The following is a 25,770-nucleotide window of genomic DNA, read 5'->3' on the forward strand; positions in this document are numbered from 1 at the left end:
CCTATTCTGTGCTCTGATTGGCTGCCCGGAGCTTCCTGTGCGCTGATTGGCTGGGAGTCTTCGCGTCCACACAGTCATGGCCACCTGTCAACCCCACACCATGGCCCCGCTGGCTCCCACTATTTCTTGCCTCCACGAGCTTGCCAGGGACTTGTGGAGTGTAATTTGAGGTGAGACAGTGCTGTGAGTCATTATATTATTGCTGGGTCAATGATATAAGTGCGTAATAGGGCTGTGTGGCGTCCAGTGTTGAGGTGACCGCCGGGCAGTCTTGGCAGCGCCGTGATTAATATATATTTTGAGGTGAGAGACTTACACGTTGTTATTTGCATGCGTGACTAACTCTACAGCTGTGTTACTGTGCTCCTCTGTGCTGTGTTACGGCTACGTCTTGAGGTGATGGTCAGGGAGGCGTGTGACGGGTTGCAAGTGTTACGCAGTGCCAATGGCTGTTTGGGTACCCTAGACTAGTGTTACGTTATTATATCGTTACCTGCAACACTATACAGCTTCGTCACGGTGATGTATGGTACTGTGTTACGTCTACGCATTAAGGTGACGGTCAGGGAGGCGTGTGACGGGTTGAAGGTGTTACGCAGTGCCAGAAACAGTGATTTCATATCCTAGACTAGTGTTACGTTATCATTTCGTAACCTGCCACACTATATAGCTTCGTCACGGTGCTGTATGGTATTGTGTTACGTCTACGCATTGTGACGGGCGGGGAAGGCATGTGACGTGTGTTCAGGGACAGTGTTACGTATTTTGTTACCTGGCAAGCCATCTGCGTGATGGGACCGTGTCTATGGGTCGCATTACAAGACATTTCCCCGCCCAAGAACACTCACAGATACTCACAGATACAGAAGATTCCCTGGAAGAGGCCTTAAGTGGCCTGTGGCTCCAGTTCAGCAGCCTGAACACTGTGTGGGCTGCGCGTGGTGACTTTGTGCTCTATATGAAAATTTTTGTTCTTGATTTTTCCAAAATTTATCGAGTTTTGCCTCAAAACTCTCTACTGAGTCAGCGTTCACTACCCACTCTGGCAAACTGTTCCAGGTATTAACCACCCGGTTGGGGAATGAAAACTTCCGAACATTCAGCCTAGCTCTTGGTTTAAAGATTTTCTTAGAGTTTCCCCGTGTGGTGCTATCTTCCCTTAAATCAAAAAGTCCCTCTGTACAATCTATATCATATTTCCTGGTTACAATTTTAAAAGTTTCAATTTGGTCTCCATGGGATCTTCTATATGCCAGTGTGGGCAACTCAAGCTGTCTCAGTCTCTCTCCATATGGCAGGTCTTTCAGGCAAGGCACCAGCTTCGTTGCTCTTCGCTGCACGTTCTCCACAGCCTCAACATCCTTCACCAGGTGTGGACTCCATACCTGGTTGGCATATTCTAAATGGGGTCTTACCAATGCAGTGTAGAGTGTCTTGAATACTGCAGGGTCAAGGTGAATAAAAGTTCTTATCAGCCCCACAATGTTATTCGCCTTGTTAATTTTTTCGGCCAGGTGGTCTGAGAACATGAGCTTGTTATCAATGACCACACCTATGTCCTTTTCTGCCCTGATCTTATTGATTTTACTGTACATATTATAAACTTTGTCCTCAATTTCTGATTGCCCAATCCTCATGTGTTTACTTTTGTCTGGGTGAAAATTCATGAGCCATTTTTCTGTCCATCCTTTGAGCTCATCTAGGTCCTCTTGCAGCTTGTCACAATCTTCCCTTTCCTTTATCTTTCTAAAAATCTTAGTGTCGTCTGCATACAGGAACACTTGGCTGTCATGTTTGACTGAATCCGGCAGGTCATTTATAAACATTACAAATAGCAAAGGACCCAGCACCGAGCCCTGTGGCACTCCACTTGTCACGTCCTTCCATGCTGATGCCTCGCCATTGACCAGGACCCTCTGCTTCCGACCAGTCAAAAAACTATGAATCCATCTGAGCACCTTGCCTTCCACTCTATAGCTGGAGACTTTCTTCATTAATCTCTTATGTGGGACTCTGTCAAAGGCCTTCATGAAATCCAGGTAAACCACATCCACAGCCAGCCCCTCGTCAAGAGCCTCAGTCCATGCGTCAAGCACTTTGATAAGTTGCAGCACCGTCGATCTGCCCGAGATGAAGCCAAATTGCTTATTACTAAAGAGATTGTTCATTTTCATGTGTGCAATAATTTCCTCTCTCAAAAGTGACTCCATCATCTTGCAGAATATACTAGTAAGGCTGACCGGCCTATAGTTGCCTGGATCACATTTATTCCACTTTGTCAAAATGGCTGTGATGTGAGCTACCCTCCAGTCTTCTGGTACCACACCATCCTGCAATGAACTGCTGTATAGTATCCTCAAAGGCTCCAGCAGTGTCTCCTTCAATTCCTTTATGATCCTAGGGTGTATCCCGTCAGGTCCAGGTGACTTGTTTCTTTTAAGGTTTTCTATTACCTTCCTTATTTTATCCTGTGTTATTTCCACATTATCAAATCTTGGGGCCTCTTTGATGTCAGCTACTGGTAAGTTTCCATCAGGTTCATTAATAAAACCCCCAGCAAACTGTTCAGATAATATATCTGCCTTTTCTGTATCACTTGTTGCTTTTTCAATTTTCTCCTCATCCTTATATAAGTCTCCAATCCGTGATTTGGTTCTTGTCTTGGACATCACATATTTCCAGAAGATTTTGGGGTTCTCTTTAATATTCTTCGCTATTTCTCTTTCTTTGAGTTTCACAGCATTTCTTGTTTGGTGTCTAACCTGATTGTTTATTCTTCTGTACTCCTTCTCAATATCCACTGCCATAGTTGTGTTGTTTTCCTGTCTTTTTTTCTTTAGCATTTCCCATAACCGTTGTTTTCTCTTTATTTTTGACCACAGCTTGTCACTCATTGGCAATGACTCGTTTGTTCTTTTCCTCATCTTTTCTATATCTCCAATATGTTTCTTAGGTACACACTCTTCCACAACCTCCTGCAATTTGTTAATAAATTTCTTCCATTTGTAATCGACGGTTATTTCCTGTGACAAAAACTCTTCCCAATCTATATTGAGACGATTTTTCATAAGTTGATAGTCTGCCTTCTCGTACATGTACACTTGTCTCTTACTTCTGTCCTCTAGTTCGTGTGTGGCTACAGCAAAAGTAATGCAAGCATGGTCACTTTTTCCAAGCGGTGTATCTAACACAATATCATCTACTATTGAGTCATCATTGCTGAATATCAAATCAAGTGTATTGCCTGTGTTGCCTCCTCTTATCCGTGTTACGTCCTCAACATGTTGGGTGAAAAAACAATCACGTACCTTTTCAACAAACAGTGTGCTAAATTCTGTTGCTCCAGTTTCTGTGGTGTAGTTGTTCCATTTGACTTGAGGAAGATTAAAGTCCCCTATTAATACTTTATATTGCACGCTGCTATCACTTCCTTCATCAGCTGGAGCAAACTATTGTTATTGTCCATGTCACTGTTTGGACTTCTATAGACAGACATAATCAATAATTTTGCACCACAGCATACCATTTCAATGCCACAGTATTCATTATAATTGACCTTCAATTCAACTGTATTATATTTCATGCCCTTCTTGATATATATAATTAAGCCCTCCCTATTTCATTGTGTAAATTTTGTTCAATGATATCATATCCTTCCAGAGAGTATTCGGCAGTAGTTCTGTCATACCTGTAGTGTTTTGGTTTAACTTCTTGGAGGGCTATTACCTGAGGTGTTCTCTCCATTTTCCCCAGTCTGCATTTTAATTCAAGCCTCTTATCTAAACTAAAAATATCTACGTTACTAAACATAATGAGAATATCCTTAATGTCTACTGAACTTAGAGTACTATTGTCCTTTGGTAGTTTATTTAGGCCGTGTTTGAGGAGGCTGAGTTCTCGGTCTCCGCTGGATTTTGGTGTCCCCTTACTTTCACAATCCTTCTGTGCCATGGTGGCCCAACCACTATATGTTTCCCTTTCCCTGCAGTGTACAGGTTTTTTGCCTCATTCCATAAGGCTGCCTCGTGATCTCTCTCTCTCTTAGTAAGGTCATGGGTAACCCTCACTGATTTATACAAAGGGCTGGCACGCAAGTTTTTGATGTTTTTGAATAAAGTTTTCTTAGCTTCAGTGTCTGTTTGTTTCACAAGAAGAGGCCGAGGTTTGGCACTAGATGTTCCCAATCTGAACACACATATTTGCCAAGGCTTTTGTAGGAGTTGTGGGCATTTCCAGGGATAGTTTTATGACCCTGGTGGTAGTCTGACCCTTCTTCTGTACCAGGAACCTTTAGAACCTGATGGATCCCCTCTTTGCCCTTTAGAAATAGCTGATGTGATATGGCAAAGTGTCTTGTAATACCAGCCTATAACTCTTATTCTCCTTCTTCCACAGTTGCCCTGACACAACATGTAAGGGGCAGAAACAGAAGATTACAACACCCAATACCTACCACGACATGCTACTGCACACAATACTAGCACAGCCATACCAAGAAAACAAGGTGGACATTTTAGAACTATTGTTATGTAAAGAAGCAATAAGACTGTGAAGTCAAGAAAGACCTGATCAGAAGAATGGGGAAGAAGAGAAGAAAAGAAAACTGACCTCTTTTACAATACACAGGTTACTGGACCCCTCCCTTTTACACAGACTACTACTACTACTGCTACTACTACTACTACTACTACTACTACTACTACTACCATATTGCAGCTTTAATCAAGAAACTTGAAACATGCATAAACAGAAGGAAGGAAATTAAATATATGCAAGAATTTTGGAAGAATCGCTTAAAATCTGAGAAGAGACGGCAGCACTCAACCAGGCACAAGAAAATCAAGAAGTGGAGGCTCCGAACTGCACTGAACTGAACTGTAAACTTTATCAGAAGGGAGGATATTAAATATACTCAAGAATTTTAGAAGAATCGCTTAAAAATCAGAGAAGAGAAGGCAGCACAACCAAGCACAAGAAGACCATTTAGAGGGGCAAAGGCAACCCTCCAAACAGAACTGGAAACAAACAGAAGGGAGGAAATTAAATATACTCAAGACTTTTGGAAGAATCGCTTAAAAATCAGAGAAGAGAAGGCAGCACAACCAAGCACAAGAAGACCATTTAGAGGGGCAAAGGCAACCCTCCAAACAGAACTGGAAACAAACAGAAGGGAGGAAATTAAATATACTCAAGACTTTTGGAAGAATCGCTTAAAATTCAGCCAGGCACAAGAAGACCATTTAGAGGGTCCGCTGCAAAGGCACTCCCTCCGAACTACACTGCACTGAACTGACCTGGTTACGGCGCCTGTACAAGTGACCCGGGATGGAGTATTGGCGGCAGGGCAGCTCTACGAAAGGTGTGTATGTGATTTTACCTGCTGTATGGGTGTATGATAGAAAGCAAAGGTTTTCAGTACTATTATGTCAACTAGGTACTATTATTGTATGAACTGGGTACTATATTTACTATGTGCCATTACTGTTCTGTCAACTAGGTAGGTTTTCTTATATACTAACAAGGTTTTCACTTTTATCAACCAGGTATTTGATTAACTGTTACCAAGGTTTTCTTTACTAATATATTGCAAGGTTTTCATTTGTAATATATTTCCTCTTCTTCCTTCCCTTCCTTCTCTTCCCTTGTTCCTCTTCTCTTAGTATTTTCCTCTCCCTTCTTTTCTTCCATTCTCTACATTCCTCCTCTTTCTTTCTACCCTTATTTTGTTATTTTCTTCCTTCTCTTCCTTTCCCTTCCCTTTCTCTTCCTTTCCCTTCCTTTTCTCTTCCTTTCCCTTCTTTTTCTTCTCTTCCTTTCCCTTCCTTTTCTTCTCCTTTCCCTTTCTTTTCTTCTTCTTTCCCTTAATTTTCTTCTCTTCCTTTCCCTTCCTTTTCTTCTCCTTTCCCTTCCTTCTCTTCCTTTCCCTTCCTTTTCTTCTCTTCCTTTCCCTTCCTTTTCTTCTCTTCCTTTCCCTTCCTTTTCTTCTCTTCCTTTCCCTTCCTTTTCTTCTCTTCCTTTCCCTTCCTTTTCTTCTCTTCCTTTCCCTTCCTTCTCTTCCTTTCCCTTCCTTTCCTTCTCTTCCTTTCCCTTCCTTTTTCTCTTCCTTTCCCTTCCTTTTCTTCTCCTTTCCTTCCTTTTCTTCTCCTTTCCTTCCTTTCCTTTCTTCTCTTCCTCCTCCTCCTCCTCCTCCTCCTCTTCCTCTTCCTTCTCCTCCTCCCTTCAAACATATTCTCAGTCTTCTGTACCTATATATTTGCAAGGTTTTCATTTAATATTTCAGCCAGGTATTTTGTTCTTTGCAAATTTATCACCAAGATTTACTTATATATACTAACAAGGTTTTCACTTTTATCAACCAGGTATTTGATTAACTGTTACCAAGGTTTTCTTTACTAATATATTGCAAGGTTTTCATTTGTAATATATTTCCTCTTCTTCCTTCCCTTCCTTCTCTTCCCTTGTTCCTCTTCTCTTAGTATTTTCCTCTACCTTCTTTTCTTCCATTCTCTACATTCCTCTTTCTTTCTACCCTTATTTTGTTATTTTCTTCCTTCTCTTCCTTTCCCTTCCCTTTCTCTTCCTTTCCCTTCCTTTTCTCTTCCTTTCCCTTCTTTTTCTTCTCTTCCTTTCCCTTCCTTTTCTTCTCCTTTCCCTTTCTTTTCTTCTTCTTTCCCTTAATTTTCTTCTCTTCCTTTCCCTTCCTTTTCTTCTCCTTTCCCTTCCTTCTCTTCCTTTCCCTTCCTTTTCTTCTCTTCCTTTCCCTTCCTTTTCTTCTCTTCCTTTCCCTTCCTTTTCTTCTCTTCCTTTCCCTTCCTTTTCTTCTCTTCCTTTCCCTTCCTTCTCTTCCTTTCCCTTCCTTTCCTTCTCTTCCTTTCCCTTCCTTTTTTTCTCTTCCTTTCCCTTCCTTTTCTTCTCCTTTCCCTTCCTTTTCTTCTCCTTTCCCTTCCTTTCCCTTTCTTCTCTTCCCTCCTCCTCCTCCTCCTCCTCTTCCTCTTCCTTCTCCTCCTCCCTTCAAACATATTCTCAGTCTTCTGTACCTATATATTTGCAAGGTTTTCATTTAATATTTCAGCCAGGTATTTTGTTCTTTGCAAATTTATCACCAAGATTTACTTATATATACTAACAAGGTTTTCACTTTTATCAACCAGGTATTTGATTAACTGTTACCAAGGTTTTCTTTACTAATATATTGCAAGGTTTTCATTTGTAATATATTTCCTCTTCTTCCTTCCCTTCCTTCTCTTCCCTTGTTCCTCTTCTCTTAGTATTTTCCTCTCCCTTCTTTTCTTCCATTCTCTACATTCCTCTTTCTTTCTACCCTTATTTTGTTATTTTCTTCCTTCTCTTCCTTTCCCTTCCCTTTCTCTTCCTTCCTTTTCTCTTCCTTTCCCTTCTTTTTCTTCTCTTCCTTTCCCTTCCTTTTCTTCTCCTTTCCCTTTCTTTTCTTCTTCTTTCCCTTAATTTTCTTCTCTTCCTTTCCCTTCCTTTTCTTCTCCTTTCCCTTCCTTCTCTTCCTTTCCCTTCCTTTTCTTCTCTTCCTTTCCCTTCCTTTTCTTCTCTTCCTTTCCCTTCCTTTTCTTCTCTTCCTTTCCCTTCCTTTTCTTCTCTTCCTTTCCCTTCCTTCTCTTCCTTTCCCTTCCTTTCCTTCTCTTCCTTTCCCTTCCTTTTTTTCTCTTCCTTTCCCTTCCTTTTCTTCTCCTTTCCCTTCCTTTTCTTCTCCTTTCCCTTCCTTTCCCTTTCTTCTCTTCCCTCCCTCCTCCTCCTCCTCCTCCTCTTCCTCTTCCTTCTCCTCCTCCCTTCAAACATATTCTCAGTCTTCTGTACCTATATATTTGCAAGGTTTTCATTTAATATTTCAGCCAGGTATTTTGTTCTTTGCAAATTTATCACCAAGATTTACTTATATATACTAACAAGGTTTTCACTTTTATCAACCAGGTATTTGATTAACTGTTACCAAGGTTTTCTTTACTAATATATTGCAAGGTTTTCATTTGTAATATATTTCCTCTTCTTCCTTCCCTTCCTTCTCTTCCCTTGTTCCTCTTCTCTTAGTATTTTCCTCTCCCTTCTTTTCTTCCATTCTCTACATTCCTCTTTCTTTCTACCCTTATTTTGTTATTTTCTTCCTTCTCTTCCTTTCCCTTCCCTTTCTCTTCCTTTCCCTTCCTTTTCTCTTCCTTTCCCTTCTTTTTCTTCTCTTCCTTTCCCTTCCTTTTCTTCTCCTTTCCCTTTCTTTTCTTCTTCTTTCCCTTAATTTTCTTCTCTTCCTTTCCTTCCTTGTCTTGTCCTTTACCTTACTTGTCTTCCTTTCCATTCCTTTTATTCTCTTCCTTTTCCTTCCTTTTCTTCTCTTCCTTTCCCTTCCTTTTCTTCTCTTCCTTTCCCTTCCTTTTCTTCTCTTCCTTTCCCTTCCTTTCCCTTCCTTTCCTTCTCTTCTCGTCCTTTACCTTCCTTTTCTTCTTCTTTCCCTTCCTTTTCTTTTCTTCCTTTCCCTTCCTTTTCTTCTCTTCCTTTTCCTTCCTTTTCTTCTCCTTTCCCTTCCTTTTTCTTTCTTCTCTTCCCTCCCTCCTCCTCCTCCTCTTCCTCCTCCTCCTCCTCCTCCCTTCAACCATATTCTCAGTCTTCTGTACCTATATATTTGCAAGGTTTTCATTTAATATTTCAGCCAGGTATTTTGTTCTTTGCAAATTTATCACCAAGATTTACTTATATATACTAACAAGGTTTTCACTTTTATCAACCAGGTATTTGATTAACTGTTACCAAGGTTTTCTTTACTAATATATTGCAAGGTTTTCATTTGTAATAGATGTCCTCTTCTTCCTTCCTTCCTTCTCTTACCTTGTTCCTCTTCTCTTAGTATTTTCCTCTCCATTCTTTTCTTCCATTCTCTACATTCCTCTTTCTTTCTACCCTTATTTTGTTATTTTCTTCCTTCTCTTCCTTTCCCTTCCCTTTCTCTTCCTTTCCCTTCCTTTTCTCTTCCTTTCCCTTCTTTTTCTTCTCTTCCTTTCCTTCCTTTTCTTCTCCTTTCCCTTTCTTTTCTTCTTCTTTCCCTTAATTTTCTTCTCTTCCTTTACCTTCCTTTTCTTATCCTTTCCCTTCCTTCTATTCCTTTCACTTCCTTTTCTTCTCTTCCTTTCCCTTACTTTTCTTCTCTTCCTTTCCCTTCCTTTTCTTCTCTTCCTTTCCTTCCTTTTCTTCTCTTCCTTTCCTTCCTTTTCTTCTCTTCCTTTCCTTCCTTCTCTTCCTTTCCTTCCTTTCCTTCTCTTCCTTTCCTTCCTTTTTTCTCTTCCTTTCCCTTCCTTTTCTTCTCCTTTCCTTCCTTTTCTTCTCCTTTCCTTCCTTTCCTTTCTTCTCTTCCCTCCTCCTCCTCCTCCTCCTCCTCTTCCTCTTCCTTCTCCTCCTCCCTTCAAACATATTCTCAGTCTTCTGTACCTATATATTTGCAAGGTTTTCATTTAATATTTCAGCCAGGTATTTTGTTCTTTGCAAATTTATCACCAAGATTTACTTATATATACTAACAAGGTTTTCACTTTTATCAACCAGGTATTTGATTAACTGTTACCAAGGTTTTCTTTACTAATATATTGCAAGGTTTTCATTTGTAATATATTTCCTCTTCTTCCTTCCCTTCCTTCTCTTCCCTTGTTCCTCTTCTCTTAGTATTTTCCTCTCCCTTCTTTTCTTCCATTCTCTACATTCCTCTTTCTTTCTACCCTTATTTTGTTATTTTCTTCCTTCTCTTCCTTTCCCTTCCCTTTCTCTTCCTTTCCCTTCCTTTTCTCTTCCTTTCCCTTCTTTTTCTTCTCTTCCTTTCCCTTCCTTTTCTTCTCCTTTCCCTTTCTTTTCTTCTTCTTTCCCTTAATTTTCTTCTCTTCCTTTCCCTTCCTTTTCTTCTCCTTTCCCTTCCTTCTCTTCCTTTCCCTTCCTTTTCTTCTCTTCCTTTCCCTTCCTTTTCTTCTCTTCCTTTCCTTCCTTTTCTTCTCTTCCTTTCCTTCCTTTTCTTCTCTTCCTTTCCCTGCCTTATCTTCTCGTCCGTTCCGTTCCTTCTCTTCCTTTCCCTTCCTTTCCTTCTCTTCCTTTCCCTTCCTTTTTTTTCTCTTCCTTTCCTTCCTGTTCTGCTCCTTTCCCTTCCTTTTCTTCTCCTTTCCCTTCCTTTCACTTTCTTCTCTTCCCTCCCTCCTCCTCCTCCTCCTCCTCTTCCTCTTCCTTCTCCTCCTCCCTTCAAACATATTCTCAGTCTTCTGTACCTATATATTTGCAAGGTTTTCATTTAATATTTCAGCCAGGTATTTTGTTCTTTGCAAATTTATCACCAAGATTTACTTATATATACTAACAAGGTTTTCACTTTTATCAACCAGGTATTTGATTAACTGTTACCAAGGTTTTCTTTACTAATATATTGCAAGGTTTTCATTTGTAATATATTTCCTCTTCTTCCTTCCCTTCCTTCTCTTCCCTTGTTCCTCTTCTCTTAGTATTTTCCTCTCCCTTCTTTTCTTCCATTCTCTACATTCCTCTTTCTTTCTACCCTTATTTTGTTATTTTCTTCCTTCTCTTCCTTTCCCTTCCTTCTCTTCCTTTCCCTTCCTTTTCTCTTCCTTTCCTTTTCTTCTCTTCCTTTCCCTTCCTTTTCTTCTCCTTTCCCTTCCTTTTCTTCTTCTTTACCTTCCTTTTCTTTTCTTCCTTTCCCTTCCTTTTCTCTTCCTTTCCTTTCCTTTTCTTCTCTTCCTTTCCCTTCCTTTTCTTCTCCTTTCCCTTCCTTCTCTTCCTTTCCCTTCCTTTTCTTCTCTTCCTTTCCCTTCCTTTTCTTCTCTTCCTTTCCCTTCCTTCTCTTCCTTTCCCTTCCTTTCCTTCTCTTCCTTTCCCTTCCTTTTCTTCTCTTCCTTTCCCTTCCTTTTCTTCTCTTTTCCTTCCTTTTCTTCTCCTTTCCTTCCTTTCCTTTCTTCTCTTCCCTCCCTCCTCCTCCTCCTCTTCCTCCTCCTCCTCCTCCCTTCAAACATATTCTCAGTCTTCTGTACCTATATATTTGCAAGGTTTTCATTTAATATATCAGCCAGGTATTTTGTTCTTTGCAAATTTATCACCAAGATTTACTTATAAATTACAAGGTTTTCTCTTTTATCAACCAGGTATTTGATTAACTGTTACCAAGGTTTTCTTTACTAATATATTGCAAGGTTTTCATTTGTAATATATTTCCTCTTCTTCCTTCCCTTCCTTCTCTTCCCTTGTTCCTCTTCTCTTAGTATTTTCCTCTCCCTTCTTTTCTTCCATTCTCTACATTCCTCTTTCTTTCTACCCTTATTTTGTTATTTTCTTCCTTCTCTTCCTTTCCCTTCCATTTCTCTTCCTTTACCTTCATTTTCTCTTACTTTCCTTCTTTTCTTCTCTTCCTTTCCTTCCTTTTCTTCTCCTTTCCCTTTCTTTTCTTCTTCTTTCCCTTAATTTTCTTCTCTTCCTTTCCCTTCCTTTTCTTCTCCTTTCCCTTCCTTCTCTTCCTTTCCTTCCTTTTCTTCTCTTCCTTTCCCTTCCATTTCTTCTCTTCCTTTCCTTCCTTTTCTTCTCTTCCTTTCCTTCCTTTTCTTCTCTTCCTTCCCTTCCTTCTCTTCCTTTCCCTTCCTTTCCTTCTCTTCCTTTCCCTTCCTTTTTTTCTCTTCCTTTCCCTTCCTTTTCTTCTCCTTTCCCTTCCTTTTCTTCTCCTTTCCTTCCTTTCCTTTCTTCTCTTCCTCCTCCTCCTCCTCCTCCTCCTCTTCCTCTTCCTTATCCTACTACCTTCAAACATATTCTCAGTCTTCTGTACCTATATATTTGCAAGGTTTTCATTTAATATTTCAGCCAGGTATTTTGTTCTTTGCAAATTTATCACCAAGATTTACTTATATATACTAACAAGGTTTTCACTTTTATCAACCAGGTATTTGATTAACTGTTACCAAGGTTTTCTTTACTAATATATTGCAAGGTTTTCATTTGTAATATATTTCCTCTTCTTCCTTCCCTTCCTTCTCTTCCCTTGTTCCTCTTCTCTTAGTATTTTCCTCTCCCTTCTTTTCTTCCATTCTCTACATTCCTCTTTCTTTCTACCCTTATTTTGTTATTTTCTTCCTTCTCTTCCTTTCCCTTCCCTTTCTCTTCCTTTCCCTTCCTTTTCTCTTCCTTTCCCTTCTTTTTCTTCTCTTCCTTTCCCTTCCTTTTCTTCTCCTTTCCCTTTCTTTTCTTCTTCTTTCCCTTAATTTTCTTCTCTTCCTTTCCCTTCCTTTTCTTCTCCTTTCCCTTCCTTTTCTTCTCTTCCTTTCCCTTCCTTTTCTTCTCTTCCTTTCCCTTCCTTTTCTTCTCTTCCTTTCCCTTCCTTTTCTTCTCTTCCTTTCCCTTCCTTTTCTTCTCTTCCTTTCCCTTCCTTCTCTTCCTTTCCCTTCCTTTCCTTCTCTTCCTTTCCCTTCCTTTTTTTCTCTTCCTTTCCCTTCCTTTTCTTCTCCTTTCCCTTCCTTTTCTTCTCCTTTCCCTTCCTTTCCCTTTCTTCTCTTCCCTCCCTCCTCCTCCTCCTCCTCCTCTTCCTCTTCCTTCTCCTCCTCCCTTCAAACATATTCTCAGTCTTCTGTACCTATATATTTGCAAGGTTTTCATTTAATATTTCAGCCAGGTATTTTGTTCTTTGCAAATTTATCACCAAGATTTACTTATATATACTAACAAGGTTTTCACTTTTATCAACCAGGTATTTGATTAACTGTTACCAAGGTTTTCTTTACTAATATATTGCAAGGTTTTCATTTGTAATATATTTCCTCTTCTTCCTTCCCTTCCTTCTCTTCCTTGTTCCTCTTCTCTTAGTATTTTCCTCTCCCTTCTTTTCTTCCATTCTCTACATTCCTCTTTCTTTCTACCCTTATTTTGTTATTTTCTTCCTTCTCTTCCTTTCCTTCCCTTTCTCTTCCTTTTCCTTCCTTTTCTCTTCCTGTCCTTTCCTTTTCTTCTCTTCCTTTCCCTTCCTTTTCTTCTCCTTTCCCTTTCTTTTCTTCTTCTTTCCTTAATTTTCTTCTCTTCCTTTCCCTTCCTTTTCTTCTCCTTTCCCTTCCTTTTCTTCCTTTCCTTCCTTTTCTTCTCTTCCTTTCCTTCCTTTTCTTCTCTTCCTTTCCTTCCTTTTCTTCTCTTCCTTTCCTTCCTTTTCTTCTCTTCCTTTCCCTTCCTTTTCTTCTACTTCCTTCCTTTTCTTCTCTTCCTCTCCCTTCCTTTTCTTCTCTTTCTTTCCCTTCCTTTTCTTCTCTTCCTTTTCCTTCCTTTTTTTCTCCTTTCCCTTCCTTTTTTTCTCCTTTCCCTTCCTTTTCCTTTCTTCTCTTCCCTCCCTCCTCCTCCTCCTCCTCCCTTCAAACATATTATCAGTCTTCTGTACCTATATATTTGCAAGGTTTTCATTTAATATATCAGCCAGGTATTTTGTTCTTTGCAAATTTATCACCAAGATTTACTTATATATACTAACAAGGTTTTCACTTTTATCAACCAGGTATTTGATTAACTGTTACCAAGTTTTCTTTACTAATATATTGCAAGGTTTTCATTTGTAATATATTTCCTCTTCTTCCTTCCTTCCTTCTCTTCCCTTGTTCCTCTTCTCTTAGTATTTTCCTCTCCTTCTTTTCTTCCATTCTCTACATTCCTCTTTCTTTCTACCCTTATTTTGTTATTTTCTTCCTTCTCTTCCTTTCCCTTCCCTTTCTCTTCCTTTCCCTTCCTTTTCTCTTCCTATCCCTTCTTTTCTTCTCTTCCTTTCCTTCCTTTTCTTCTCCTTTCCCTTTCTTTTCTTCTTCTTTCCTTAATTTTCTTCTCTTCCTTTCCCTTCCTTTTCTTCTCCTTTCCCTTCCTTTCCCTTACTTTTCTTCTCTTCCTTTCCCTTCCTTTTCTTCTCTTCCTTTCCTTCCTTTTCTTCTCTTCCTTTCCTTCCTTTTCTTCTCTTCCTTTCCTTCCTTCTCTTCCTTTCCTTCCTTTCCTTCTCTTCCTTTCCCTTCCTTTTTCTCTTCCTTTCCTTCCTTTTCTTCTCCTTTCCCTTCCTTTTCTTTTCCTTTCCTTCCTTTCCTTTCTTCTCTTCCTCCCTCCTCCTCCTCCTCCTCTTCCTCTTCCTTCTCCTCCTCCTTCAAACATATTCTCAGTCTTCTGTACCTAAATAATTGCAAGGTTTTCATTTAATATTTCATCCAGGTATTTTGTTCTTTGCAAATTTATCACCAAGATTTACTTATATATACTAACAAGTTTTCACTTTTATCAACCAGGTATTTGATTAACTGTTACCAATTTTCTTTACTAATATATTGCAAGGTTTTCATTTGTAATATATTTCCTCTTCTTCCTTCCCTTCCTTCTCTTCCCTTGTTCCTCTTCTCTTAGTATTTTCCTCTCCCTTCTTTTCTTCCATTCTCTACATTCCTCCTCTTTCTTTCTACCCTTATTTTGTTATTTTCTTCCTTCTCTTCCTTTCCCTTCCTTTTCTTCTCCTTTCCCTTCCTTTTCTCTTCCTTTCCCTTCTTTTTCTTCTCTTCCTTTCCCTTCCTTTTCTTCTCCTTTCCCTTTCTTTTCTTCTTCTTTCCCTTAATTTTCTTCTCTTCCTTTCCCTTCCTTTTCTTCTCCTTTACCTTCCTTCTCTTCCTTTCCCTTCCTTTTCTTCTCTTCCTTTCCCTTCCTTTTCTTCTCTTCCTTTCCCTTCCTTTTCTTCTCTTCCTTTCCCTTCCTTTTCTTCTCTTCCTTTCCCTTCCTTCTCTTCCTTTCCCTTCCTTTCCTTCTCTTCCTTTCCCTTCCTTTTTTTCTCTTCCTTTCCCTTCCTTTTCTTCTCCTTTCCCTTCCTTTTCTTCTCCTTTCCCTTTCTTCTCTTCCCTTCCTCCTCCTCCTCCTCCTCCTCTTCCTCTTCCTTCTCCTCCTCCCTTCAAACATATTCTCAGTCTTCTGTACCTATATATTTGCAAGGTTTTCATTTAATATTTCAGCCAGGTATTTTGTTCTTTGCAAATTTATCACCAAGATTTACTTATATACTAACAAGGTTTTCACTTTTATCAACCAGGTATTTGATTAACTGTTACCAAGGTTTTCTTTACTAATATATTGCAAGGTTTTCATTTGTAATATATTTCCTCTTCTTCCTTCCCTTCCTTCTCTTCCCTTGTTCCTCTTCTCTTAGTATTTTCCTCTCCCTTCTTTTCTTCCATTCTCTACATTCCTCTTTCTTTCTACCCTTATTTTGTTATTTTCTTCCTTCTCTTCCTTTCCTTCCCTTTCTCTTCCTTTCCTTCCATTTCTCTTCCGTTCCCTTCCTTTTCTTCTCCTTTCCCTTCCTTTTCTTCTCCTTTCCCTTTCTTTTCTTCTTCTTTCCCTTAATTTTCTTCTCTTCCTTTCCTTCCTTTTCTTATCCTTTCCGTTCCTTCTATTCCTTTACCTTCATTTTCTTCTATTCCTTTCCCTTACTTTTCTTCTCTTCCTTTCCATTCCTTTTCTTCTCTTCCTTTGAATTCATTTTCTTATCTTACTTTCCATTCATTTTCTTCTATTCCTTTCCATTCCTTCTCTTCCTTTCCCTTCCTTTCCTTCTCTTCCTTTCCCTTCCTTTTTTTCTCTTCCTGTCACTTCCCTTTCTTCTCCTTTCCCTTCCTTTTCTTCTCCTTTCCCTTCCTTTCCTTTTTTCTCTTCCTCTCCTCCTCCTCCTCCTCCTCCTCTTCCTCTTCCTTCTCCTCCTCCTTCAAACATATTCTCAGTCTTCTGTACCTATATATTTGCAAGTTTTCATTTAATATTTCAGCCAGGTATTTTGTTCTTTGCAAATTTATCACCAGATTTACTTATATATACAAACAAGGTTTTCACTTTTATCAACCAGGTATTTGATTAACTGTTACCATTTTCTTTACTAATATATTGCAAAATTTTCATTTGTATATTTCCTCTTCTTCCTTCCCTTCCTTCTCTTCCCTTGTTCCTCTTCTCTTAGTATTTTCCTCTCCCTTCTTTTCTTCCATTCTCTACAGTCAACTTTCTTTCTAACCTTATTTTGTTATTTTCTTACTTCTCTTCCTTTCCTTCCTTTCTCTTCCTTTCCCTTCCTTTTCTCTTCCTTTCCCTTCTTTTTCTTCTCTTCCTTTCCCTTCCTTTTCTTCTCCTTTCCCTTTCTTTTCTTCTTCTTTCCCTTAATTTTCTTCTCTTCCTTTCCCTTCCTTTTCTTCTCCTTTCCCTTCCTTCTCTTCCTTTCCCTTCCTTTTCTTCTCTTCCTTTCCCTTCCTTTTCTTCTCTTCCTTTCCCTTCCTTTTCTTCTCTTCCTTTCCCTTCCTTTTCTTCTCTTCCTTTCACTTCCTTCTCTTCCTTTCCCTTCCTTTCCTTCTCTTCCTTTCCCTTCCTTTTTTTCTCTTCCTTTCCCTTCCTTTTCTTCTCCTTTCCCTTCCTTTTCTTCTCCTTTCCCTTCCTTTCCCTTTCTTCTCTTCCCTCCCTCCTCCTCCTCCTCCTCCTCCTCCTCTTCCTCTTCCTTCTCCTCCTCCCTTCAAACATATTCTCAGTCTTCTGTACCTATATATTTGCAAGGTTTTCATTTAATATTTCAGCCAGGTATTTTGTTCTTTGCAAATTTATCACCAAGATTTACTTATATATATACTAACAAGGTTTTCACTTTTATCAACCAGGTATTTGATTAACTATTACCATTTTCTTTACTAATATATTGCAAGGTTTTCATTTGTAATATATTTCCTCTTCTTCCTTCCCTTCCTTCTCTTCCTTGTTCCTCTTCTCTTAGTATTTTCCTCTCCTTCTTTTCTTCCATTCTCTACATTCCTCTTTCTTTCTACCCTTATTTTGTTATTTTCTTCCTTCTCTTCCTTTCCCTTCCTTTCTCTTCCTTTCCTTCCTTTTCTCTTCCTTTCCCTTCTTTTCTTCTCTTCCTTTCCTTCCTTTTCTTCTCCTTTCCTTTTCTTCTCTTCCTTTCCCTTCCTTTTCTTCTCTTCCTTTCCCTTCCTTTTCTTCTCTTCCTTTCCCTTCCTTTTCTTCTCTTTCTTTCCCTTCCTTTTCTTTTCTTCCTTTCCCTTCCTTTTCTTCTCTTCCTTTTCCTTCCTTTTCTTCTCTTCCTTTCCCTTCCTTTTCTTCCTTTCCCTTCCTTTCCTTCTCTTCTTTCCCTTCCTTTTCTTCTCTTCCTTTCCCTTCCTTTAGTTGTCTTTTCCTTTCATTCCCTTTCTTCTCTTCCCTCCCTCCTCCTCCTCCTCCTCCTCCTCTTCCTCTTCCTTCTCCTCCTCCCTTCAAACATATTCTCAGTCTTCTGTACCTATATATTTTCAAGGTTTTCATTTAATATTTCATCCAGGTATTTTGTTCTTTGCAAATTTATCACCAAGATTTACTAATATATACTAACAAGGTTTTCACTTTTATCAACCAGGTATTTGATTAACTGTTACCAAGTTTTCTTTACTAATATATTGCAAGGTTTTCATTTGTAATATATTTCCTCTTCTTCCTTCCTTCCTTCTCTTCCCTTGTTCCTCTTCTCTTAGTATTTTCCTCTCCTTCTTTTCTTCCATTCTCTACATTTCCTCTTTCTTTCTACCCTTATTTTTTTATTTTCTTCCTTCTCTTCCTTTCCCTTACCTTTCTCTTCCATTCCCTTCCTTTTCTCTTCCTTTCCCTTCCTTTTCTTCTCCTTTCCCTTCCTTTTCTTCTCCTTTCCCTTTCTTCTCTTCTTCTTTCCTTAATTTTCTTCTCTTCCTTTCCCTTCCTTTTCTTCTCCTTTCCTTCCTTCTCTTCCTTTCCCTTCCTTTTCTTCTCTTCCTTTCCCTTCCTTTTCTTCTCTTCCTTTCCCTTCCTTTTCTTCTCTTACTTTCACTTCCTTTTCTTCTATTGCTTTCACTTCCTTCTCTTCCTTTCCTTCCTTTCCTTCTCTTCCTTTCCTTCCTTTTTTCTCTTCCTTTCCCTTCCTTTTCTTCTCCTTTCCCTTCCTTTTCTTCTCCTTTCCCTTCCTTTCACTTTCTTCTCTTCCCTCCCTCCTCCTCCTCCTCCTCTTCCTCTTCCTTCTCCTCCTCCCTTCAAACATATTCTCAGTCTTCTGTACCTATATATTTGCAAGGTTTTCATTTAATATTTCAGCCAGGTATTTTGTTCTTTGCAAATTTATCACCAAGATTTACTTATATATACTAACAAGGTTTTCACTTTTATCAACCAGGTATTTGATTAACTGTTACCAAGGTTTTCTTTACTAATATATTGCAAGGTTTTCATTTGTAATATATTTCCTCTTCTTCCTTCCCTTCCTTCTCTTCCCTTGTTCCTCTTCTCTTAGTATTTTCCTCTCCCTTCTTTTCTTCCATTCTCTACATTCCTCTTTCTTTCTACCCTTATTTTGTTATTTTCTTCCTTCTCTTCCTTTCCCTTCCCTTTCTCTTCCTTTCCCTTCCTTTTCTCTTCCTTTCCCTTCTTTTTCTTCTCTTCCTTTCCCTTCCTTTTCTTCTCCTTTCCCTTTCTTTTCTTCTTCTTTCCCTTAATTTTCTTCTCTTCCTTTCCCTTCCTTTTCTTCTCCTTTCCCTTCCTTCTCTTCCTTTCCCTTCCTTTTCTTCTCTTCCTTTCCCTTCCTTTTCTTCTCTTCCTTTCCCTTCCTTTTCTTCTCTTCCTTTCCCTTCCTTTTCTTCTCTTCCTTTCCCTTCCTTCTCTTCCTTTCCCTTCCTTTCCTTCTCTTCCTTTCCCTTCCTTTCCTTCTCTTCCTTTCCCTTCCTTTTCTTCTCCTTTCCCTTCCTTTTCTTCTCCTTTCCCTTCCTTTCCCTTTCTTCTCTTCCCTCCCTCCTCCTCCTCCTCCTCCTCTTCCTCTTCCTTCTCCTCCTCCCTTCAAACATATTCTCAGTCTTCTGTACCTATATATTTGCAAGGTTTTCATTTAATATTTCAGCCAGGTATTTTGTTCTTTGCAAATTTATCACCAAGATTTACTTATATATACTAACAAGGTTTTCACTTTTATCCAGGTATTTGATTAACTGTTACCAAGGTTTTCTTTACTAATATATTGCAAGGTTTTCATTTGTAATATATTTCCTCTTCTTCCTTCCCTTCCTTCTCTTCCCTTGTTCCTCTTCTCTTAGTATTTTCCTCTCCCTTCTTTTCTTCCATTCTCTACATTCCTCTTTCTTTCTACCCTTATTTTGTTATTTTCTTCCTTCTCTTCCTTTCCCTTCCCTTTCTCTTCCTTTCCCTTCCTTTTCTCTTCCTTTCCCTTCTTTTTCTTCTCTTCCTTTCCCTTCCTTTTCTTCTCCTTTCCCTTTCTTTTCTTCTTCTTTCCCTTAATTTTCTTCTCTTCCTTTCCTTCCTTTTCTTCTCCTTTCCTTCCTTCTCTTCCTTTCCTTCCTTTTCTTCTCTTCCTTTCCCTTCCTTTTCTTCTCTTCCTTTCCTTCCTTTTCTTCTCTTCCTTTCCCTTCCTTTTCTTCTCTTCCTTTCCTTCCTTCTCTTCCTTTTCCCTTCCTTTCCTTCTCTTCCTTTCCTTCCTTTTTTCTCTTCCTTTCCTTCCTTTTCTTCTCCTTTCCTTCCTTTTCTTCTCCTTTCCTTCCTTTCCTTTCTTCTCTTCCCTCCTCCTCCTCCTCCTCCTCCTCTTCCTCTTCCTTCTCCTCCTCCTTCAAACATATTCTCAGTCTTCTGTACCTATATATTTGCAAGGTTTTCATTTAATATTTCAGCCAGGTATTTTGTTCTTTGCAAATTTATCACCAAATTTACCTTATATACTAACAAGGTTTTCACTTTTATCAACCAGGTATTTGATTAACTGTTACCAAGGTTTTCTTTACTAATATATTGCAAGTTTTCATTTGTAATATATTTCCTCTTCTTCCTTCCTTCCTTCTCTTCCTTGTTCCTCTTCTCTTAGTATTTTCCTCTCCCTTCTTTTCTTCCATTCTCTACATTCCTCTTTCTTTCTACCCTTATTTTGTTATTTTCTTCCTTCTCTTCCTTTCCCTTCCCTTTCTCTTCCTTTCCTTCCTTTTCTCTTCCTTTCCCTTCTTTTCTTCTCTTCCTTTCCTTCCTTTTCTTCTCCTTTCCCTTTCTTTTCTTCTTCTTTCCCTTAATTTTCTTCTCTTCCTTTCCTTCCTTTTCTTCTCCTTTCCCTTCCTTCTCTTCCTTTCCCTTCCTTTTCTTCTCTTCCTTTCCCTTCATTTTCTTCTCTTCCTTTCCTTCCTTTTCTTCTCTTCCTTTCCTTCCTTTTCTTCTCTTCCTTTCCTTCCTTCTCTTCCTTTCCTTCCTTTCCTTCTCTTCCTTTCCTTCCTTTTTCTCTTCCTTTCCTTCCTTTTCTTCTCCTTTCCCTTCCTTTTCTTCTCCTTTCCCTTCCTTTCCCTTTCTTCTCTTCCCTCCTCCTCCTCCTCCTCCTCCTCTTCCTCTTCCTCCTCCTCCTTCAAACATATTCTCAGTCTTCTGTACCTATATATTTGCAAGGTTTTCATTTAATATTTCAGCCAGGTATTTTGTTCTTTGCAAATTTATCAAGATTTACTTATATATACTAACAAGGTTTTCACTTTTATCAACCAGGTATTTGATTAACTGTTACCAAGGTTTTCTTTACTAATATATTGCAAGGTTTTCATTTGTAATATATTTCCTCTTCTTCCTTCCTTCCTTCTCTTCCTTGTTCCTCTTCTCTTAGTATTTTCCTCTCCTTCTTTTCTTCCATTCTCTACATTCCTCTTTCTTTCTACCCTTATTTTGTTATTTTCTTCCTTCTCTTCCTTTCCCTTCCCTTTCTCTTCCTGTCCTTCCTTTTCTCTTCCTTTCCCTTCTTTTCTTCTCTTCCTTTCCTTCCTTTTCTTCTCCTTTCCCTTTCTTTCTTCTTCTTTCCTTAATTTTCTTCTCTTCCTTTCCTTCCTTTTCTTCTCCTTTCCTTCCTTCTCTTCCTTTCCTTCCTTTTCTTCTCTTCCTTTCCCTTCCTTTTCTTCTCTTCCTTTTCTTCTCTTCCTTTCCCTTCCTTTTCTTCTATTCCTTTCCCTTCCTTGTCTTCCTTTCCTTCCTTTCCTTCTCTTCCTTTCCTTCCTTTTTTTCTCTTCCTTTCCTTCCTTTTCTTCTCCTTTCCTTCCTTTTCTTCTCCTTTCCTTCCTTTCCTTTCTTCTCTTCCCTCCTCCTCCTCCTCCTCCTTCTCTTCCTCTTCCTTCTCCTCCTCCATTCAAACATATTATCAGTCTTCTGTACCTATATATTTGAAAGGTTTTAATTTAATATTTAAGCCAGGTCTTTTGTTCTTTGCAAATTTATCACCAAGATTTACTTTATATACTAACAAGGTTTTCACTTTTATCAACCAGGTATTTGATTAACTGTTACCAAGGTTTTCTTTACTAATATATTGCAAGGTTTTCATTTGTAATATATTTCCTCTTCTTCCTTCCCTTCCTTCTCTTCCCTTGTTCCTCTTCTCTTAGTATTTTCCTCTCCCTTCTTTTCTTCCATTCTCTACATTCCTCTTTCTTTCTACCCTTATTTTGTTATTTTCTTCCTTCTCTTCCTTTCCCTTCCCTTTCTCTTCCTTTCCCTTCCTTTTCTCTTCCTTTCCCTTCTTTTTCTTCTCTTCCTTTCCCTTCCTTTTCTTCTCCTTTCCCTTTCTTTTCTTCTTCTTTCCCTTAATTTTCTTCTCTTCCTTTCCCTTCCTTTTCTTCTCTTCCTTTCCCTTCCTTTTCTTCTCTTCCTTTCCCTTCCTTTTCTTCTCTTCCTTTCCCTTCCTTTTCTTCTCTTCCTTTCCCTTCCTTTTCTTCTCTTCCTTTCCCTTCCTTCTCTTCCTTTCCCTTCCTTTCCTTCTCTTCCTTTCCCTTCCTTTTTTTCTCTTCCTTTCCCTTCCTTTTCTTCTCCTTTCCCTTCCTTTTCTTCTCCTTTCCCTTCCTTTCACTTTCTTCTCTTCCCTCCCTCCTCCTCCTCCTCCTCCTCTTCCTCTTCCTTCTCCTCCTCCCTTCAAACATATTCTCAGTCTTCTGTACCTATATATTTGCAAGGTTTTCATTTAATATTTCAGCCAGGTATTTTGTTCTTTGCAAATTTATCACCAAGATTTACTTATATATACTAACAAGGTTTTCACTTTTATCAACCAGGTATTTGATTAACTGTTACCAAGGTTTTCTTTACTAATATATTGCAAGGTTTTCATTTGTAATATATTTCCTCTTCTTCCTTCCCTTCCTTCTCTTCCCTTGTTCCTCTTCTCTTAGTATTTTCCTCTCCCTTCTTTTCTTCCATTCTCTACATTCCTCTTTCTTTCTACCCTTATTTTGTTATTTTCTTCCTTCTCTTCCTTTCCTTCCTTTCTCTTCCTTTCCTTCCTTTTCTCTTCCTTTCCCTTCTTTTTCTTCTCTTCCTTTCCCTTCCTTTTCTTCTCCTTTACCTGTCTTTTCTTCTTCTTTCCCTTAATTTTCTTCTCTTCCTTTCCCTTCCTTTTCTTCTCCTTTCCCTTCCTTCTCTTCCTTTCTTCCTATTCTTCTCTTCCTTTCCCTTCCTTTTCTTCTCTTCCTTTCCTTCCTTTTCTTCTCTTCCTTTCCTTCCTTTTCTTCTCTTCCTTTCCTTCCTTCTCTTCCTTTCCTTCCTTTCCTTCTCTTCCTTTCCTTCCTTTTTTTCTCTTCCTTTCCCTTCCTTTTCTTCTCCTTTCCCTTCCTTTTCTTCTCCTTTCCCTTCCTTTCACTTTCTTCTCTTCCCTCCCTCCTCCTCCTCCTCTTCCTCTTCCTTCTCCTCCTCCCTTCAAACATATTCTCAGTCTTCTGTACCTATATATTTGCAAGGTTTTCATTTAATATTTCAGCCAGGTATTTTGTTCTTTGCAAATTTATCACCAAGATTTACTTATATATACTAACAAGGTTTTCACTTTTATCAACCAGGTATTTGATTAACTGTTACCAAGGTTTTCTTTACTAATATATTGCAAGGTTTTCATTTGTAATATATTTCCTCTTCTTCCTTCCCTTCCTTCTCTTCCCTTGTTCCTCTTCTCTTAGTATTTTCCTCTCCCTTCTTTTCTTCCATTCTCTACATTCCTCTTTCTTTCTACCCTTATTTTGTTATTTTCTTCCTTCTCTTCCTTTCCCTTCCCTTTCTCTTCCTTTCCCTTCCTTTTCTCTTCCTTTCACTTCTTTTTCTTCTCTTCCTTTCCCTTCCTTTTCTTCTCCTTTCCCTTTCTTTTCTTCTTCTTTCCCTTAATTTTCTTCTCTTCCTTTCCCTTCCTTTTCTTCTCCTTTCCCTTCCTTCTCTTCCTTTCCCTTCCTTTTCTTCTCTTCCTTTCCCTTCCTTTTCTTCTCTTCCTTTCCCTTCCTTTTCTTCTCTTCCTTTCCCTTCCTTTTCTTCTCTTCCTTTCCCTTCCTTCTCTTCCTTTCCCTTCCTTTCCTTCTCTTCCTTTCCCTTCCTTTTTTTCTCTTCCTTTCCCTTCCTTTTCTTCTCCTTTCCCTTCCTTTCCCTTTCTTCTCTTCCCTCCCTCCTCCTCCTCCTCCTCCTCTTCCTCTTCCTTCTCCTCCTCCCTTCAAACATATTCTCAGTCTTCTGTACCTATATATTTGCAAGGTTTTCATTTAATATTTCAGCCAGGTATTTTGTTCTTTGCAAATTTATCACCAAGATTTACTTATATATACTAACAAGGTTTTCACTTTTATCAACCAGGTATTTGATTAACTGTTACCAAGGTTTTCTTTACTAATATATTGCAAGGTTTTCATTTGTAATATATTTCCTCTTCTTCCTTCCCTTCCTTCTCTTCCCTTGTTCCTCTTCTCTTAGTATTTTCCTCTCCCTTCTTTTCTTCCATTCTCTACATTCCTCTTTCTTTCTACCCTTATTTTGTTATTTTCTTCCTTCTCTTCCTTTCCCTTCCCTTTCTCTTCCTTTCCCTTCCTTTTCTCTTCCTTTCCCTTCTTTTTCTTCTCTTCCTTTCCCTTCCTTTTCTTCTCCTTTCCCTTTCTTTTCTTCTTCTTTCCCTTAATTTTCTTCTCTTCCTTTCCCTTCCTTTTCTTCTCTTCCTTTCCCTTCCTTTTCTTCTCTTCCTTTCCCTTCCTTTTCTTCTCTTCCTTTCCCTTCCTTTTCTTCTCTTCCTTTCCCTTCCTTTTCTTCTCTTCCTTTCCCTTCCTTCTCTTCCTTTCCCTTCCTTTCCTTCTCTTCCTTTCCCTTCCTTTTTTTCTCTTCCTTTCCCTTCCTTTTCTTCTCCTTTCCCTTCCTTTCCCTTTCTTCTCTTCCCTCCCTCCTCCTCCTCCTCCTCCTCCTCCTCTTCCTCTTCCTTCTCCTCCTCCCTTCAAACATATTCTCAGTCTTCTGTACCTATATATTTGCAAGGTTTTCATTTAATATTTCAGCCAGGTATTTTGTTCTTTGCAAATTTATCACCAAGATTTACTTATATATACTAACAAGGTTTTCACTTTTATCAACCAGGTATTTGATTAACTGTTACCAAGGTTTTCTTTACTAATATATTGCAAGGTTTTCATTTGTAATATATTTCCTCTTCTTCCTTCCCTTCCTTCTCTTCCCTTGTTCCTCTTCTCTTAGTATTTTCCTCTCCCTTCTTTTCTTCCATTCTCTACATTCCTCTTTCTTTCTACCCTTATTTTGTTATTTTCTTCCTTCTCTTCCTTTCCCTTCCCTTTCTCTTCCTTTCCCTTCCTTTTCTCTTCCTTTCCTTTCCTTTTCTTCTCTTCCTTTCCCTTCCTTTTCTTCTCCTTTCCTTTCTTTTCTTCTTCTTTCCCTTAATTTTCTTCTCTTCCTTTCCCTTCCTTTTCTTCTCCTTTCCTTCCTTCTCTTCCTTTCCTTCCTTTTCTTCTCTTCCTTTCCTTCCTTTTCTTCTCTTCCTTTCCTTCCTTTTCTTCTCTTCCTTTCCCTTCCTTTTCTTCTCTTCCTTTCCTTCCTTCTCTTCCTTTCCTTCCTTTCCTTCTCTTCCTTTCCTTCCTTTTTCTCTTCCTTTCCTTCCTTTTCTTCTCCTTTCCTTCCTTTTCTTCTCCTTTCCTTCCTTTCCTTTCTTCTCTTCCTCCTCCTCCTCCTCCTCCTCCTCTTCCTCTTCCTTCTCCTCCTCCTTCAAACATATTCTCAGTCTTCTGTACCTATATATTTGCAAGGTTTTCATTTAATATTTCAGCCAGGTATTTTGTTCTTTGCAAATTTATCACCAAGATTTACTTATATATACTAACAAGGTTTTCACTTTTATCAACCAGGTATTTGATTAACTGTTACCAAGGTTTTCTTTACTAATATCTTGCAATGTTTTAAGTTGTAATATATTTCGTATTCTTGCTTCGCTTCCTTCTCTTCCCTTGTTCCTCTTCTCTTATTATTTTCCTCTCCCTTCTTTTCATCCATTCTCTACCTTCCGCCTCTTTCTTTCTACCCTTATTTTGTTATTTTCTGCCTTCTCTTACTTTCCCGTCCTTTTCGTCTCCTTTCCTTCCTTTTCTCTTCCTTTCCTTTCCTTTTCTTCTCTTCCTTTCAATTCCTTTTCTTCTCATTTCCTTTCTTTTCTTCTTCTTTCATTTTCTTCTCTTCCTTTCCCTTCCTTTTCTTCTCCTTTCCCTTCCTTTTCTTCCTTTCCCTTCCTTTTCTTCTCTTCCTTTCCCTTCCTTTTCTTCTCTTCCTTTCCCTTCCTTTTCTTCTCTTCCTTTCCCTTCCTTTTCTTCTCTTCCTTTCCCTTCCTTCTCTTCCTTTCCCTTCCTTTCCTTCTCTTCCTTTCCCTTCCTTTTCTTCTCCTTTCCCTTCCTTTTCTTCTCCTTTCCCTTCCTTTCC

At 38.9% G+C, this 25,770-nt stretch overlaps 1 protein-coding gene and 1 long non-coding RNA gene across 7 annotated transcripts in view; one reads left to right on the forward strand and one right to left on the reverse strand.

The window, feature by feature from the left end:
- Nucleotides 1-25,770, forward strand: part of LOC127004253 (cleavage stimulation factor subunit 1-like) — a 42,895-nt gene that overhangs the window by 16,245 nt on the left and 880 nt on the right. For 5 of the 6 annotated variants that reach the window (XM_050871815.1, XM_050871820.1, XM_050871821.1 and 2 more), the window contains one exon: nt 4,396-4,962. The gene's annotated coding sequence lies outside the window, so the exon portion shown is untranslated. Of the gene's footprint in view, nt 1-4,395; nt 5,360-25,770 lie in introns of those variants that run through there. The other variant, XM_050871816.1, reaches the window with a different exon arrangement.
- On the reverse strand, nt 9,375-25,229 carry LOC127004255 (uncharacterized). The gene is made up of 3 exons (XR_007757721.1): nt 25,092-25,229; nt 14,649-14,961; nt 9,375-9,917 (listed from the first exon to the last, which is right to left on the reverse strand). It is a non-coding gene; the product is annotated as an uncharacterized LOC127004255 (long non-coding RNA).

This window comes from Eriocheir sinensis, chromosome 27 (assembly GCF_024679095.1).
Source record: "Eriocheir sinensis breed Jianghai 21 chromosome 27, ASM2467909v1, whole genome shotgun sequence".
In the NCBI taxonomy this organism is placed as follows: Eukaryota; Metazoa; Arthropoda; class Malacostraca; order Decapoda; family Varunidae; genus Eriocheir; species Eriocheir sinensis.